At 41.6% G+C, this 20,021-nt stretch overlaps 1 protein-coding gene across 17 annotated transcripts in view; it reads right to left on the bottom strand.

The window, feature by feature from the left end:
• The window catches only part of PTPRF (protein tyrosine phosphatase receptor type F), a 717,955-nt gene that overhangs the window by 226,894 nt on the left and 471,040 nt on the right, over nt 1-20,021 (bottom strand). The window contains exon 1 of one of the 17 annotated variants that reach the window (XM_075832640.1): nt 14,512-15,021. The exons of the other annotated variants lie outside the window; for them this stretch is intronic. The gene's annotated coding sequence lies outside the window, so the exon portion shown is untranslated. Of the gene's footprint in view, nt 1-14,511; nt 15,022-20,021 lie in introns of those variants that run through there. 17 annotated transcript variants of the gene reach the window in all.

Here is a 20,021-nt window from a genome sequence, read left to right on the forward strand (position 1 = left end):
TTCGTAAATAAAACTTTCATATGAGGTACTTAAGAATAGAAAAAAAAGAAACCGGAAATATTTGAAGACCATCTTTCAAATGGAAAAGTATGAAATCAAGGTGAAATAATGTTCTAGTAGACGATCTGCGACTGTAGTGATCACATCTAAATGTCACGAATGAACAGTGTGATAAAAAAAAACCCACAAATCTAAGAATTTCTTGAGGAACATACCTGCACTGACCCTGGACATCAGAGCCATGCGGGAGCCGTGTGTGCCCCTAACATACATGCAGCTGACCTGGAGTCACATGACCCCACATAGGGTGTCACCTGCAAAAATGTCTGCTAAAGGTGGCGTCATGTTACCTCCTGCACCCAGTTAAACCATTATTAGCAGTTGTGGTCTATCTTTGCACAGCCCATGTTAGGACAAGATTGCTATTCCCTTTGTGCAGGTGGGGGAAGGGTTGACATGAGAACAAATGCCTTTATTGTATCTGCCATACTTGTCCTGCCACACAAAGCCCTGTGGGTGGGTGCTGGGGGAGCCTTGTCTCCAGGAATGCATTGAAACTCCACCAGACTCTCTACCTCCTGTTTGCTCTTGTAGAGTCTATTTAAAATTTGCAGCCCTGCTGGGGCTGATGCAGATTTTGCACATTTTTACAGTCATTTTTACTCTTGTAAAGCGCCCGCTGTACAAACAAGCGCTTAATATGGATGAAACGTCTGGTCGCCTGAGTGAACTGAACTCTAGCAGTGGAATGCAGCAAGGTTTCCCCAGTTACAATCACAGAATTGCTGAATTATTTCACTAATCTTCCCAGTAAAACCAGAAGATTCTCCGCCACAGGCTCGGTTATAAATGCTTCTCATATGGACACACATAACACCAACGTTTATCGCTGCGCTTTACTATCCGGGGTATATACAAAAACAAAAGAATATATAGGTGTGTGTCTACACAATCATAGTCCTCGCCAATAAAAGAGAATAATAGAGATTGGTAATTCAATGTGCCCAAATTGAGTTTTGCCAATTTTCCAGCAATTTTGATATATTGGGCGAATTAATCTTGCATTGAATCAAGAGGGAATAAAATCGACCAAATCCTTCCAGTTTAGACATTATAGATCTCTGGTGGTAACAAGAAGTAGCCATGGTTAATATATATATGTTATGAGGGACAGCTCATAAATTCAATTTTATATGGGCAATAGGGGGGAGGGATTGTAATAAAATCGGCCTATTGAGTGAACGGACCCCCCCCCCCTCCCCTCAGGCTGGGGAGGTGTTTCCCTATTATGTTTTACTTGCAATAAAAACATTTACATTGTATCCATGTATTATTACAATGTGGCTTGGTTGAATGCCAGACATTTGACTTTTAGGTTGGGGTCACACCCAGACTTTAGATCCCACCGTTTACTTTTTTCAGAAAAAGCGTTGGTCTTTTTTGGTCTTATTAATATTACTCACCTTACATTCTCATTAAAGGGAAACTGACCCTAAATTCTGGAAAATATAATAGTGCTGGAGCTTTATAAGAGGAGCGGCTGATATCAGTCACACATATGATGTAATGTCTCTGGAGGATATAATAGTGCTGGAGTGTTATAAGAGGAGCGGCTGATATCAGTCACATATGATGTAATGTCTCTGGAGGATATAATAGTACTGGAGTGTTATAAGAGGAGCGGCTGATATCAGTCACATATGATGTAATGTCTCTGGAGGATATAATAGTGCTGGAGTGTTATAAGAGGAGCGGCTGATATCAGTCACATATGATGTAATGTCTCTGGAGGATATAATAGTGCTGGAGTGTTATAAGAGGAGCGGCTGATATCAGTCACATATGATGTAATGTCTCTGGAGGATATAATAGTGCTGGAGTGTTATAAGAGGAGCGGCTGATATCAGTCACATATATGATGTAATGTCTCCGGAGGATATAATAGTACTGGAGTGTTATAAGAGGAGCGGCTGATATCAGTCACATATGATGTAATGTCTCTGGAGGATATAATAGTACTGGAGTGTTATAAGAGGAGCGGCTGATATCAGTCACATATGATGTAATGTCTCTGGAGGATATAATAGTGCTGGAGTGTTATAAGAGGAGCGGCTGATATCAGTCACATATGATGTAATGTCTCTGGAGGATATAATAGTGCTGGAGTGTTATAAGAGGAGCGGCTGATATCAGTCACATATGATGTAATGTCTCTGGAGGATATAATAGTGCTGGAGTGTTATAAGAGGAGCGGCTGATAACAGTCACACATATGATGTAATGTCTCTGGAGGATATAATAGTACTGGAGTGTTATAAGAGGAGCGGCTGATATCAGTCACATATGATGTAATGTCTCTGGAGGATATAATAGTACTGGAGTGTTATAAGAGGAGCGGCTGATATCAGTCACATATATGATGTAATGTCTCTGGAGGATATAATAGTGCTGGAGTGTTATAAGAGGAGCGGCTGATATCAGTCACACATATGATGTAATGTCTCTGGAGGATATAATAGTACTGGAGTGTTATAAGAGGAGCGGCTGATATCAGTCACACATATGATGTAATGTCTCTGGAGGATATAATAGTGCAGGAGTGTTATAAGAGGAGTGGCTGATATCAGTCACATATAATGTAATGTCTCTGGAGGATATAATAGTGCTGGAGTGTTAGAGGAGCGGCTGATATCAGTCACACATATAATGTAATGTCTCTGGAGGATATAATAGTGCTGGAGTGTTATAAGAGGAGCGGCTGATATCAGTCACACATGTGATGTAATGTCTCTGGAGGATATAATAGTACTGGAGTGTTATAAGAGGAGCGGCTGATATCAGTCACACATATGATGTAATGTCTCTGGAGGATATAATAGTACTGGAGTGTAATAAGAGGAGCGGCTGATATCAGTCACACATATGATGTAATGTCTCTGGAGGATATAATAGTACTGGAGTGATATAAGAGGAGCGGCTGATATCAGTCACACAAATGATGTAATGTCTCTGGAGGATATAATAGTACTGGAGTGATATAAGAGGAGCGGCTGATATCAGTCACACATATGATGTAATGTCTCTGGAGGATATAATAGTACTGGAGTGTTATAAGAGGAGCGGCTGATATCAGTCACATATATGATGTAATGTCTCTGGAGATTATTACAGTTATGGAGCGTTATAAGATTGTATTCATCTACACAGTAAATGCAGAGTTGTTACTTTAGGTTCAGAGTCTCTTCAATGCTATAAAACCCATTAACCCTCTTCCCCCCCCCCTTTACCACCACACCAGCATACGCTGCCAGAGACAGGTTCTGGAACATGAGCGGGCTCAATCTGCTCTCATAGCTCCACCGGGCACAGACGCCATAAGTTCATTTCAAACCTTTCAATCTGTTCACATTTGCACAATGAAGTAATAATGTATTCAGAACGGACAAAAGTCTCATATTATAGTGGCTGAGGAAGAACCGGCTGTCATGTCCCTGTCACCTGCAGCTCAGGTATGGAGAAGGAGGAAGCAGGTCCTACGCTAATTCTCCAGGGTCAGTTTATATAGGGCAAAATAGTGGAATAACCTGTATGGGCCTGAAGTGTTTCTTACAGCAACTACTGCTAACTACCAGGTCAGTCACCCAGCTTTTCACAGACCCTGAATGACATCTTATCTGATTTATTCTACAGTTACACCTTTCTCCTACTGCTCTGCTTACGTATCAGTCTTTACTGTAGCTCACATTCTGTTTTTGAACCAGAAAGGTCAGGATGACACTATAGGCCTCTTCTAGATAGTAAACAAATTGAGAGGATAGAGGGAAAAAAGTGAATGTAAATAATAAGATTAATATATATAATATTACACGTGTGATAATCATCTGTAACTGCAATCTCCGTAAATGCACCTGACCCCAATTCCTGGATGAGGCTATGCTGCATCGTAATGTCTGGTCTCCGGTCAGCTACATCCTGCGAGGCTGCTGGGAGTCCCAGGAGACTCTCGATATGGACCGTCAAACGGACGTTGATGTTCACCTTCTAATTTTTACACAAAAGTGTCACAAATCCAACCTTTATTTACAAACTGTGTGGCCCCCAAGTGGCAGGAAGTGACATTTTATTCTGCATCTCTATGTTAAATGTGTATATCTGTGACTCCAATTACTACGATTTCTATACATGTTGGCCAGCGTTGGGAATATTTGCCCCTAATGCTCCAGCCTTCTTCAATATAGAGGTGCTGGTTTCTCATGGGACTTCTCACTGTTGCAAATATGGTTAAAGTGCACTGCTGCTCATGACGTATCTTTGGGTCTTCTGTTACTAGCGTTTAATTGGGAACAACTAGTGGCGGAGATAGACACGACAATTTCCCCATTAACATGATCTTTTGGCTTGGCCGAGCATAGATATTGGGGAGAGGGGAGTAAGGTGCTGTTAGACTTCTCTGGCAGCGCCATATTTCCTGTGGAAACTAAGGATCGGGCATGTTGAAATCCAACATGCCCTATCCGCCCTCGGAGGAGATCCCCATTCACATTAGGTCGGTGGGTTTGGCAGAGTCTTGTCTGAAGATCCATTTTGGTACCACAGACGATGATAATGATTAATGATCGTCTCAGCCTTAAGATGCTCTGTGATTTTCACTAACTTGACGCCTGTTGTTCTTGCTAGCAACTCAATTCCAATTTAGAACAATCTAAAATTTGAAATACTGCCTACAAAAAAAAAAAAAAAGACAGCACTCACGTTTTGATGCAAACAATAAATATAATGTATTTTAATCCAGCCGTGCAACGTTTGGGCTCATGCCCAGTTAACAATGTGAGCACAATATATGTGGGCTGCTAAGGCGCCATGCACACTACCGTAAAAATTCGCCCGTAATTGCGGACCCATTCACCTCTATTGTCCACGGATACCTTCCTGTTTATTTACGGGAAGGTGTCCGGGCTGTAGAAGTGTACCGCAAAAGATAGGATATTAGGGCGGCTGTCTGCGGCCGTCCGTTCCCGCAAATGCGGCCCGTGCATGGGGCCTATGTCTGGGGTCATTTGGACAGAGCCCCTGCTAAGACTTGCACTATGTATATGATTGAATTTTGGCCTTGGATGTTGTCCTTTTTCCCATTTTTGTGCAATTTGGAACATTGTGATATTTTTTGATGACCCCCCATTAAATATAATTATATTGAATGTTCAATTGTGGGCTAAAAACTTCTATATCAGTCACCACCTGCTTTTTACCTCTGCTATATTAGAGCACAGCTATGATTTGTGACTCCAGTTTAGCTGCATGTTCTATGGGAATCTGTGGTAGTCTGAAACCCACCGTCTCATCAGAGGCTCCGGCTGCTGTTCTGTCCCTCCCTTATGCTTTACACTACAGTTCTGCTTGTTCAGACTGGCTGCTGCGTATAAGAACAAGTTCAGCAGTAAGTCAATGCATAGAGATTTATATTACACTATTGCTGTTTCACATACAGCGATTAGCAAAGTTTTCTGTATGTATGAAGTATAAGATACGATCTATGTATATATGACTATGTGTGTTTTGAAGTATGTAACACGATGTATGTACTACTATGTATGTATGAAGTACGTAATGCTTTTATGTATTAGGTATGCAATAGTATGAATGTATTATGTATGTAATTCTGTGTATGTATTATGTATGTAATACTATTTATGTATGTATTTATTATGTAAGACTATGTATGTAATTCTGTGTATGTATGTATTTATCATGTAAGACTATGTATTTATGTGTTATGTATTAAGTATGTCATAGGATGTATATATGTATTATGTAATACTGTATGTATGCATTTATTTATTATTTATGTATTACTATGTATGTGTTAAGTATGTACGGTGTGTAATAGTATTTATTATGTATGTAAGACTAGGTATGTGTGTATTATGTTATGTATTATATAATGCTATTTGTGCATGTAATACTGTATGTATGTATTTATTATATATGTATTACTATGTATGTATTTATTATATATGTATTACTATGTATGTGTTTATTATATATGTATTACTATGTATGTGTTTATTATATATGTATTACTATGTATGTGTTTATTATATATGTATTACTATGTATGTGTTTATTATATATGTATTACTATGTATGTGTTTATTATATATGTATTACTATGTATGTGTTTATTATATATGTATTACTATGTATGTGTTTATTATATATGTATTACTATGTATGTGTTTATTATATATGTATTACTATGTATGTGTTTATTATATATGTATTACTATGTATGTGTTTATTATATATGTATTACTATGTATGTGTTTATTATATATGTATTACTATGTATGTGTTTATTATATATGTATTACTATGTATGTGTTTATTATATATGTATTACTATGTATGTGTTTATTATATATGTATTACTATGTATGTGTTTATTATATATGTATTACTATGTATGTGTTTATTATATATGTATTACTATGTATGTGTTTATTATATATGTATTACTATGTATGTGTTTATTATATATGTATTACTATGTATGTGTTTATTATATATGTATTACTATGTATGTGTTTATTATATATGTATTACTATGTATGTGTTTATTATATATGTATTACTATGTATGTGTTTATTATATATGTATTACTATGTATGTGTTTATTATATATGTATTACTATGTATGTGTTTATTATATATGTATTACTATGTATGTGTTTATTATATATGTATTACTATGTATGTGTTTATTATATATGTATTACTATGTATGTGTTTATTATATATGTATTACTATGTATGTGTTTATTATATATGTATTACTATGTATGCGTTAAGTATGTATTGTGTGTAATAGTATTTATTTTGTTGGTTAGATTAGGTATGCCTGTACACTTGGTATAACTAAACTTATCTTCTACAATACATCTGAACTATATATGGTAGCATATATAATTTGCAGACTTTGCATATTAAAATCAAGCACGCAGATTTTATTTAATGTTTGTTAATTTTAGATTGTGGGAGTCTCAGAACTCCTAAAATTACAGGAAATCATAAGTCACTTTATATGGATAAAAGTCCAAGGATTTGATCAAACTCAAATCTTTTCAAGAACAGTAGCTTTATTAAGATCCAGTTTCAGCAGATCTCTGGTTATAACGTCCGGGAATACTCTGGGTCTGAGTTTCTGGTGTCACTAGGTTAACGGCTGCCGCTCACGTTTCCACCGCCCCCTCTGTGGTTTGAATAAAGCTCGGTCATCACTTCCCCTAGTGGTGGCTCAAATATTCCAAAAATGCTCTGACTTGTAACCGTACAAACCTGAATGAAGAACTAAAACCAGACATGGTGAGAGGAGCAGCGGATATCAGCCACACATATAAGACTCTATCCGCAGTGTATGTTGGATGTATACAGAGAATATGTCCGTAGGGCCCCGGCATACATCGACATTCCCTTATTTTAAATGTATTGAATAGCAAGTTTGACTACACTATTCAATACAGAATCACCCCGCAGAAAAATATATACCACGTAGTATGCTTTTTTTTTTTTTATAATGGGAGTCATAGGCCAATGTATAGAACAGAAGAGAATAACTTCAGCACTGAAATTGTAGGAAAAAAGTCTTCTTGTTTATTCACCAAGAATGAACTGCAACGTTTCAACCCGAATAGGGTCTTTTTCAAGCACATTAGGGTTAAAATGTTGCAATTCATGCTTAGGGAATAAACAAGTAGACTTTTTGCCCCAATTGGAGTGAGTGCTGCAGTTATTCTCCTCTATTTTGGACCAGTGAGTTCCCTTGGACCTGGGATCATTTTGCTGCGTGGACCACCCACTGAAGGGGATTCTCTTGTATGCTGGTCGTGCCGCTGAGACCTACAATTTTATATGCCCCTGTATGCCGTACAGTGGGATGCCTCAGCGTTAGAGATCAGGAGTATCTCCCGACGTATAAACGCAGTATGAAAAGAACCTAAATGTTCCTGAAGGGCCTCAGCACTGGGGATACATCAAATACCGTGGTCATGGACAAAGGCAGAAAGTATGAACGAGATTTTAAATATCCCATTTACTGTCATATTACCTTTGGCCGCCGCAGTAATTCCGCGCCCTAAGGGTTTATTCAGACGAATGTGTACGAAATCGGGCGTGAAAGACTGCAATTTTTCACGTTCAATTCGCAGCCATGCGGGACCGGTTTTCATGGATTCCTCATAGACATAAAGGGGTTTTCCCATGAAGGACATTTATGACATATCCACAGGATATGTCATAAATGTCAGATACATGCGGTTCCCACCTCTGGGACCCGCACCTATCTCTAGAACGGGGCCCCTAATCCCTATTCTAGCTTTTGTGCTCACGCGGTCTCCCGGCCACTTCCTGATTACATGCTCGGGACTTACGAAAACAGCGTAAATCGCTGAGCTACCTGTTTTCCGTAACTCCCATAGTAGTGAATGGCAGTTACGGTAGCAGTGTAACATGAGAGATACGCGGTTTCCGTAACTACTATTCAGTTCTGTGGGAGTTACGGAAACAGCGTAGCTCAGCGAGTTACATGGTTTCTGTAACTCCAGACCATGTAATCAGGAAGTGGCCGGGAGGCAGCGTGAGCACAAAAGCTAGAACGGGGTTTAGGGGGCCCCGTTCTAGAGATAGGTGCGGGTCCCAGAGGTGGGAACCGCATCTATCGGACATATCCTGCAGCTATGTCAAATGTCCTTCATGGGAAAACCCCTTTAACGCTATTGAGGGATCGGTGTAAACAGACAAAAATAGGACATGTCCCTTCACACGGTCCGTTAAAACAACGGCCGTGTGACCAGCCCCATAGAAATACATGCAGTCGTGTGACGGCCATAAAAAAAAAAAAAAAAAAAGGCCGTCACACGGACTATTTATATGTTCGTCTGAATAAGCCCTTAGTAGGACAAAAAGGTCTACTAGATATATAAAGAAAAAAAACTTCCATCCAGCTGGACTGTACCTTCAGGAAATAGTGATTGTGATCTCCACAGGAACCACACTCCAATGGTCCTGATCGTGCATATAATAACTACCAGAGGGCAATAATCTCCTGTGCACTGCACAACTGGATGTATCTGGCCGAACGGTGCAAGACATTTTATACTTCATAAAAGCTACCAATGGAGCAGAGCTGAAACTGTCACTTAACTACATTGGTTGTGCATTGTGGCACATTGACCTGAAGTCCCATGTAACATTACAAATAAAGGTGCCATACAACTCAGGTAGCTGTCGGTCCAACACTCGTTCGGCCGACTACTATTCCTCCCGAACCCCCATACACATGCATGCCCAACTCAGCGTAGCGTATATGTGTTCTCAATGGGGAGAGGGCAATGTGCGGACACCTTTGGCAGCGGCTTAACTCCTGTGACAACAAAGGATTGGGCATGTTGGAATCCAACATCTGCCGTTGGGGGAAAGTCGGGACACAAAAACATTAGATGGTCAGCTGGTCCCACTGAGGCTCGGTTGACGTTCATCTAATGTGTATGGACAGGTCAAGACTAAGTAAAAACTCTCTGAGTGCAGATAATGTAGTAGGTGTTACCCGCAGTCCTATGTAACATCACAGATAACATGGTGATAACCCCCGACTACAGTAACTTTACCTGCAGTCCTATGTAACCTCACAGATAATACATGGAGACCTTGCCACAAGCGGATGCCCCATAACAAAATCAACCATGGCACACAGGCAAAACCCATTAGGCCCCATGCTAACGACCGTGTTTTTGCGGCCGAAATTCCCCCGAAAATCCACGGGAGAATTGCGGCCCCATTCTTTTCTATGGGGCCGTGCACACGATCGTAGTTTTTGCGGTCCTTGCACGGCCCGGGAGCCCGGACCGCAGAAAGAACGGGCATGTCTTATTACGGCCCGGTTCTGCGGTCCGGGCTCATTGAAAACAATGGCGGCGGCCATGTGCATGTCCCGCGATTTGCGGGCGGCCTGCGGCTGACAGTCCGCAGCCGGCCGACCCGAAAATCACGGCCGTGCACACGGCTATGGTCGTGTGCATGAGGCCTTACCCTCTAAATAGTGTACATGATAATAATGCAAAGCAATGAGATGCAGCTGATAACCATCTCCCAGAGCTGACACTCTAAAGGCCCTATTATATCGGCCGATGCAGCGAGCGCCGATCAATGAGACATCGTTGATCGGCGCTCGTTTTGTCCTGTCACACGGATCTATGGATGGGGATGAGTGGTCGTTACTCAGATCGCTCGTCCCCATATGTTATCATCATGTCGGCAGCACGTCTCCCTGTTTACACACCAAGATGTGCTACTGACAGCCAGAATATTTTACTTTTTTAAAAGTATACAACCAGCAGATGATCCAGCGTTTGCTCGTTCATCTGCTGATCGCTGCCCTGTTTACACTGGGCAATTAACGGCAACGAGCGTTATATGAATTAATGATCTGCCCGATTATCGCCCAGTGTCAAACCCCCTTAATTCTGTATTGGAGTATGGAGCCGTGTAACCTTGTAGCAGGAAATAATGATGGCTTGTTTTGAACACTGGACTGGTTTGACTGGTTCTACAGTTGAGCGATGGAGCGTATGTATTTACCTAAAAACACAAAATAAACGTGCGTGATATAATGGAGCTGATCTGTGAGCAAGGCCCGGAGCTCCTCCCCTCATACGGCGAGGCCTTCCTCCCTTAAAGGGTTTGTACATTTTTTTTTACAATTTCTTTACATTAGAAGGGTCTCCCAGTAAGAAGATGATCACAGCATGCCCCACTGTAATCAGTGGGGGAGCTTGTCAGCAAGTGTCCAATTATCCTGCAGCACCACCATGGTGGTAATAAAGTATTACACAATTCCCACTAAAATCAATGGACTGTGAATGTAATGGATGGACATTCGGGGTCCTCCAAAGTGAAAGACGCTCTTTGTATCCACTCTCCTCTCTGGCTAATGGATGAGGGTCCTGAGTACATGACCCTCTATAGACTCTGAATTCTAAACCATACAATCCCATTAATAGGATACATACTAGAGTACGATATGTGCCATATTTACTAGGAGAAGTTGTACTGGGCGCAGGAGTCAGGTAAAAGTATCTAAGCAGGTAAATATTTACATGAGGCTTTAGCGTTCGGCACTCGAACCAGCTGCATCACCCCGTGCGTTTATTTACAAGCTGCCGCCGACTGCTCGTGTCTCTTTTGCCAGGCGTAGAGATGTAAGTCGCAGGTGGGGACATATTAGGAACAGGTGGCTGGGAGCTCAGACAGCTGCAGCTCCAGCCTCATTTGTTAATAGAACTATTGATGGTTTGTTCATTTGAGCAAAGTCCCAACATGTTTCTGCAGTGAAGGAAGTGCCTGCGCCGACAACAGAAGACGCACAACAAGCAAACACCGGGCAATTAGTATCCGAAGAAGCGATTCCAAGGATTACAATGCAGAAGGAGTTTTTCTACTTCTACCCTGACGGATAAGACCAGGCTGCCTGATCAGGAGAGGTGGCGGCAGGGGCTCCCAGGGGAATAATTAGGGAACAATCCAAAATGTTCTGCTGGATTCAGAGTGACCTCAGCGCAAATCTCCGATGGATAAAATACACTTTCTGCCATTACTGTAAATGAGCTTCTGTTTTGGGATGGCGGCCTGTCTGCTCCAATAAACCACGTGGGCAAAAATATTAATGGGTATTTTTTTAATATATCAATAATTAATATAACTACTATTATTTATATGACACAATCATATTCTGTGGTAGAAATATAAAGTAAGAATGTATAAACAGGAATATAGATAGATGGATGTTATTCTATCTACCTCATCTCTCTCACTCATATCTATCTATCTATCTATCTATCTATCTATCTATCTATCTATCTATCTATCTATCTATCTCTCACTCATATCTATCTATCTCATATCTATCTATCTATAATCTATCTATCTATCTCTCTATCTCATATCTATCTATCTATCTATCTCATATCTATCTCTCTCTCTCATTTCTATCTATCTCATTTCTATCTATCTATCTCATTTCTATCTATCTATCTATCTCATATCCATCTCTCTCTCTCTCATTTCTATCTCATATCTATCTATCTATCTATAATCTATCTATCTCTCTATCTCATATCTATCTCTCTCTCTCTCTCATTTCTATCTATCTATCTCATTTCTATCTATCTATAATCTATCTATCTATCTCTCTCTCTCTCTCTCTCATTTCTATCTCTCATTTCTATCTATCTATCTATCTATCTCATATCTATCTATCTATAATCTATCTATCTATCTATCTATCTATCTCTCTCTCATTTCTATCTATCTATCTCATTTCTATCTATCTATCTATCTATCTATCTCATATCTATCTATCTATCTCATATCTATCTATCTATAATCTATCTATCTATCTATAATCTATCTATCTATAATCTATCTATCTATCTATAATCTATCTATCTATCTATAATCTATCTATCTATAATCTATCTATCTATCTATAATCTATCTATCTATCTATAATCTATCTATCTATCTATCTATCTATCTCTCTCTCATTTCTATCTATCTATCTCATTTCTATCTATCTATCTCATTTCTATCTATCTATCTATCTATCTCATTTCTATCTATCTATCTATCTCCAGGGAAATAGATTTTGAAAAGATAGAGGTTTGCTAACAAAAAAATTCTCTGGCATGTCAATCAGATGGCATTGGTGGGATCCAGCAGGTGGAGCCACCATTGATTTTGAAAAAGATCACACAGGCAGCTAGGGAAACCTAAAAATGGTGGAACTCCTATGTTCCCATTACTCCCATTGAGATGACCACACACACACACGCACAGCTACCTCAACTCTGAAAACTGGTTCTTGATTCTTATGATGGACATTTCTGTCTAGAGCCCCATGGCCAGTAAATTCCAACCGTTTTACCATGGGGGAACCCCTGAAATATCTTCCCTTTCTGGGGAACCCTTACAAATGCTCCATCTTTACGTTCTAGCTCTAGCTCCTGCGGTCATCCGGAAAACCTCTGACTTGTTTCCAAGGAACGCCAGTTTCATGGTTCCCTGATGGGGAGGCATTGCTCGAGGTTTGCTTTTAGGGATACAAACATGTCACGATTAGTTCTGGACCTATTTTTGCAATAGTTATAGCATATTATTACAAACATTACAAACTTTTGTCATGTGACGAGACTTTGTATACATGGCCTGTATCATGTATTATGTTACAAAGAGTCAGCGCAATGTTACTAAACACAAAGTACAACACATATAACCAGCGCACAAAGACAACGGCCCCTATAGACACCTGTGAGAAGCTCTGCCATCCAAGCTGCACAAATATTTGTGCCAAGTGAAACATCCAGCCTTGCACGTCCTTGGTCTTTACCCCACCACTGATAACAGAGGGGGGCTGGGGGATGGGGGGTTGTGCTGTGTACTCACACATGTCCCTTCAAAACTGCTGCTGTGAGCGGATTAAGTCTTGCAATATGGTAACATCCCAATCACGACCGGGAACATTAACCCCTTCCGCTGCCCCGCCGCACTGCAATGCGCTGCCTGCCCTCCTCGTTACCACTTTAGAAATAACAGAGACTCCCTTGGCTGAGCCTGGGAAATAGACTAATATTGTGTTCCTGGCCCTATTCCCAGCCATAAACACAAACTGCAGTATTACAAGGGTATACAATTAGCTTGGCACATGCAGCCAGGAGGCTTTCTCAGGTTCTTTTTTTTTTTTTTTTTTTAGTCTTGCTTGTGAATCAAAGAGCAGCAAGGAATTCCAGTAATTGAGTTTCTAACCCCCCCCCCCCCCCCCCATTGATGAGAAGAGGAGAGCGCAGCCCCAAACTGATTATGTCTCAGCAAAGAAGAGTCTTATCCCAGTGTCCAATGCATATGGGATTACGTACATCATCATAGAACTTTGTACAATCCCATAAAACTCTCACAGTTGAGTGTTTGCGATATTTGGAAGTCCTCCCAGTCCAAGATGCCCTATATCTCCCAGTGTGGGGACCCCTATAACACCGTTGTAGCCAGCAAATACTCTATGGCTTTGGATAGTTTTAATTTATTAAAAAATAGACAAAAATATTAAGGAAATTATACTTTTATTGGGTAACCGGAGTGCTTTGAGACACAGGCACCTAAGGCAAGATGTTGAAGGGGCCTTATCTCCTAATAAGAGATCCCACTATTCACAGGAAACTTTGTGTCAACCATAATTGTGAGGTTAACAGAACTAATGATAATGGAATATTTCACCAGGACAACCTCCGCCAGGCCCCACCAAACACAAACCAGGGGGTACAACTGCTCCAACCATATATTTGTCAACATAAAAGTATGTAACGTCAACCATATAAGTAATCATAGAGAGGCCAAATCCTGAATACAGGTGCGTTACAGGAACATAAGAAGAACATGCTACATACAAATTATAACTAGAGACCGACCTGATGGATCAAAGCAGCGTTCAGGGACTCAAGGCACATAGGTTTTATATGTGAACATCCACTTCCAATTCTCGTCTAAGCAAAGAAAGAGACGTTTCCCAGAGAAGCGGCGGCGAACAGAGATCCCAGCACCTGCTCCGGGGGGTGAATCTCTTCCCTTTTGTTTTATTCCAAACACGGAAAAGAATGAAGCCCAACAAAGGGTCCTGTTATAACGCTCATTGATCTCCCGAAGCAACGAACGGAAAGAAAAAATAAGGGAAATCGGAGGTTTTTCCTGAGTTGTATCCGAACCGTGATGTTTAATCCATGTGCCGATGTGAAGGGCTCGACATCTCCAAGCGTTTCCCCCAGTTGTGTGATGAGCCTTCTCTCCCTGAGGCTGGAGGGGAGCAGGATTTACCTGTAACAACTCCCAGACTATTGCTTTTTCCAACAAGGCTCTGCTGCAACAACAAGGAGCCCGGCTCTGCTGAGTGTGACCACCTCACCCGCCCTACGAGCAGGGGTTTGGCTTCACTGTGGATCCACGCCTTTCTCATTCACCAAGGCTTTTGTTTGACTTTGGAAAAAAAAACTGTTAACTATTTCACCCCAGAATGGAGATTAGGATTTGCTTGACTTGAGCTAAACAGAAGACATGATCCTGGAGTAGAAATCAATGTAGAGGAGGAAAAAAATAATCAGACTTTCTTCTTACAATAAAATGTAATACATTTTCAGGAAGTGAAGATCGAATCCTGAGTTTTTAGAATTGTTAAAATTAAAAACAAACAATAATAATCCTTCAAAATAAATGATGAATCTTTCCTGTAAATGTTGATATTTCTTACAATATTTGGATTTAGTTTTTTACATTTTAATTGTATTGTATTTCATAAATGAAGCATAAATTTTGGCTTATTCGGTGTCCGTCTTATTTTAATTTTGCAAAAAATGTATCCAACGTCACGCAACATTTGTTACATTTTATATGTTGTGGTGCTTTTGGTTCAGTTTTGTGGCATACGCGTTGCTCTAGTGGCTGGTAATGTGCAGATGCCGCTATTTGTGCAACTTATTTAAAAATCAGATTTCACGACTATAGCTAAAAAGTAACTCTGCCCATAACCACTCCCACTTGGCTAACATAAATAACAAAAAGTGGCAGATGCGGCGCAAATATACGTAATAAATAAAGCAGACACAATATACATTATTCCGACCTAAAACGTGCCCAAAAAATTTCACAGTCACCAGGTTGATACATGTAGTCCTATGTCGGCTTGATACATGTAGTCCTATGCCGGCTTGATACATGTAGTCCTATGTCGGCTTGATACATGTAGCCCTATGCCGGCTTGATACATGCAGTCCTATGCCGGCTTCATACATGTAGCCCTATGCCGGCTTGATACATGTAGTCCTATGCCGGCTTGATACATGCAGTCCTATGCCGGCTTGATACATGTAGTCCTATGCCGGCTTGATACATGCAGTCCTATGCCGGCTTGATACATGTAGCCCTATGCCGGCTTGATACATGTAGCCCTATGCCGGCTTGATACATGTAGCCCTATGCCGGCTTGATACATGTAGTCCTATGCCGGCTTGATACATGTAGTCCTATGCCGGCTTGATACATGAAGTCCTATGCCGGCTTGATACATGTAGTCCTATGTTGTACAAATGGAAAATGTTGATTATTATTATTACGGTTTACATTCATCACGTACGTTCAGATATTTCCAACGTTCGTCATACTGCATCTGGATATTTGGAATATCTTTCCATCAGATTTTCGAATCTTTCTACACCTTGCAGATTACTCAGGTGTCGTCATGGTACAAGGACATTTCTCGCTTACACTGCAGGTGAGGAAATGTGTGACCCAGATACGAAACCCTGTAATTAATATGTTAACTACATGAAATCATACTGGTTGTATGTAGAATAATTATTGCTCCAGGTTGTGGCTAATGGCTGAGACCTTGTGGCGAACGCTGTAATTGCACTGATAGGTGGCAACAGGGTTTTGGGTCGGGGGAGGTTTGCTGCATAACTAGTGTCATCTAAGCTGCTCCAGAGCTGGACAACACAGGGGTGTAGCTATTGGGGGTGTTGAGGTAGCAGTCGCCACCCGAGACCCTAATGCCTAAAGGCCCCTCTGCCAGATAGGAATACACCAGTATTATAAATGGCACATTGTTGGTGGGGGCCCGGTTACAGATTTTGTATTGGGGCCAAGAAGGTTTTTTGTTTCAGCTCTCTGGAGTGGCTAATACTGACATTATCCAAGTACAATGCCAGTGTGAAGTTTAGATCACAGTTCATACGATATAAATTATTATCTATTCTGAGCCACTACTTCGCTGGTGTTATAATTAGATAAATACTCTGAGTGATTCATGCTGATTACGGTATATATTATGTTATAACCATATATCACTCCATCAGCATAAAGTACAAGCGCCTGCCTTATACATTACACACAGTGTTTAGGGCTTTTTTAGGTGCTTGCTATACCAGACACAACACTTGAGGGACGCTGGTAGTAGTTTTGCATTGGGGCACATATGCTTCAGGTCTCCCCTCAGCAAATAAGAAAAATATCTGCGCGCATGATAAAGGTCGTAGGTTCCCATAGTAAAAGCACTTATCTGATTAACACTTTATATTCTGCATATGTGGCTACAGCTACTGTATGACAACAGCATCTCCAGCCTTCTTGAAGCTTGTCCATCCAGAGATTATAACAGTGATGGCGTACAATGGGAACAGAGATAAACCCCCCACAGTTGACTAAATGGAAGCGTTCTCTTCAGAAGAGATTGATTGCCTGACAGCAGAGACAAAAGGGAGATAAAGCCTTTTCAGGTCTCTGTTGATTAAAAATGTGACACTTGCAATGCCCTGGGCAACTGTAGGGTGCAGGCGAATGGGTTGAATGGGGTGTCTGGAGGATGGCTGGGTAACTGGAGTATGCAAAGTCCTGGATGTGAACAGATGATGCGTGGTGACTGGACTATGTGGGGTTATTGGAAGATGTGAAGGGACTAGAGTATGATAGGTGACTGCAATACAAAGAGCTCATTGGAGGACCAAATTTATGCACGGTAGCTGTAAGGTTTGGGTTGATTAGCGGATGATAAGTGACTGAAGTATGCATGGGTCACTGGAGGATGGTGGGTCACTGGAGGATGGTGGGGGCTGGGGGATGATGGGCGGCTGGGGGATGCGGGGCGGCTGGGGGATGCGGGGCGGTTGGGGGATGTGTTGTGACTAGGGGATGATGGGTGACTGGAATATGTATGGGTCATTAGAGGATCTAGAATAGTTGGGGAATGCGGGGTGAATTAGAGGATGGCTGATGCTTGGTGTGTGCAGGGGTCATTGGAGGATGTGGGGTGACTAGAGAAGGATGGGTAATTGGGGTTTGCTGACTTTATTGGAGTATGCAGGGTCAATAAAGTATGTGGGGTGACTAGAGGATGATGCGCGATTAGGGTATGTTGGGGTGATAGGTGTATGCAGGGTCATTGGAATATGTGGGGTCACTAGAGAAGGATGGGTGATAGGGGGGTGCTCTGGTCATTGGAGAATACAGGATCAATAGAGTATGTGGGGTGACTAAAGGATGATGGGTAATTTGGGTATGCTAAGTTTATTGGAGTATGCAGGGTCAATAAAGTATGTGGGGTGACTGTAGGATGATAGGTGATTAGGGTATGCTGGGGTCATTGGTGTATGCAGGGTCATTGGTGTATGCGGGGTGACTGGAGGATTCACTCCAACTTTTTAAAGCTTCAAAAATACAAGACTCCCAGGGAAGGACCATTCCCTGATGAAACACCAGTTGGTGTGAAAGAACTTTTCTCTGCAGCAGCATAAAACTTCATTGTAGCCCACGGCCTGAGGACCCACAACTTAGTAATTGCCAGACCTGTTAGAACAGGATGTCAGGAGGCTGAAGACATTTTATTTCAAAGGCCCAAATTTATTGCTGATTATCTTCACTGAAAATACAGGGTGTAAACTTCTCATTGTCCTGACGAGTGAGAGATAAGGGGCAGTAATATCTTCAAAGGGCGATCGCCAAGTACCAGCCAAAAACGTTATTTCTTTATTGACCATTTCTAGGAGCCGAGAATTCCTTGTAGAACCTGAACCTAATAATTAGACAATAGGACCGCCATCTGCTGTACCGGACAAATTCGATTTTTTTTTGGGGGGGAAATTTGAGGGTTTATTATTTTACTCGAACGACAGCCAAAATAAAACATCTACACACAAACGACTCTCTGAGTTGATTTATTCTCGGTCATTTGCCAGTGACGATAGAGAACGACTGCTCATGAAACAGGCGCACTTTTTGGTGTAGGCTGCCATAGGCCAAGCTCAGTTACCGTATCATCTGATCTTTATCTGATCTATTACGTTTCTGGGGCGTCTCCAGAACGAATGGTCATCTGTGAAACAGCAGAATTTCTTATAACAGCTATGTGAAACGTAAAGCATGGCAATAATGGAACTAATGAATCATAATAGGATCCATAGTAATTTACCTTCTGTTCCATGCAGTGATACATCCCATTCCCACATCACGGAATAACATATGCCATTCAGGACTCTCGAAGAGCTGTGTGTGGGAGCTGTAACTGAGGCCAGATTGTCACCCAGCTTTTCCAGAATCTGATATGATTAGGAAATTGCTGAATGTAATTTTTTTTCATAAAGAGGGTGACACGGAGACATATACAAGTTGTTTTCTTTGCTGATTAACTTTTTGTCTGACTAATAAAATTGCTCGCTGAAATACAGAGCAGACGACAACTGTGAACTCAATGAATGAGAATAGCATGAAAAACGATATCCCCTGTGCTATGCGGACGGGAAGTCATGGCTGGAGGACACAAGCACAGGTGCTACAAGAAATACCTGCACAATGTAACAGTAGCGTGAGAAAATACAACATATAAACCAGATATCACATAGTGCCCAAGGGGACGACCGGGCCCCTAAGAGACTATGCCTAAAGAAAAGTGCCCTTCCTGACACGACAAACTGGGATAACATGTATCAGAGAGGAGGATCTAGCAGGAGGCAGCAGAGGATCTAGCAGGAGGCAGCAGAGGATCTAGCAGGAGGCAGCAGAGGATCTAGCAGGAGGCAGCAGAGGATCTAGCAGGAGGCAGCAGAGGATCTAGCAGGAGGCAGCACAGGATCTAGCAGGAGGCAGCAGAGGATCTAGCAGGAGGCAGCAGAGGATCTAGCAGGAGGCAGCAGAGGATCTAGCAGGAGGCAGCAGAGGACCTAGCAGGAGGCAGCAGAGGACCTAGCAGGAGGCAGCAGAGGACCTAGCAGGAGGCAGCAGAGGACCTAGCAGGAGGCAGCAGAGGACCTAGCAGGAGGCAGCAGAGGACCTAGCAGGAGGCAGCAGAGGACCTAGCAGGAGGTAGCAGAGGACCTAGCAGGAGGTAGCAGAGGACCTAGCAGGAGGTAGCAGAGGATCTAGCAGGAGGTAGCAGAGG

Source organism: Rhinoderma darwinii, chromosome 7, assembly GCF_050947455.1.
Source record: "Rhinoderma darwinii isolate aRhiDar2 chromosome 7, aRhiDar2.hap1, whole genome shotgun sequence".
In the NCBI taxonomy this organism is placed as follows: Eukaryota; Metazoa; Chordata; class Amphibia; order Anura; family Rhinodermatidae; genus Rhinoderma; species Rhinoderma darwinii.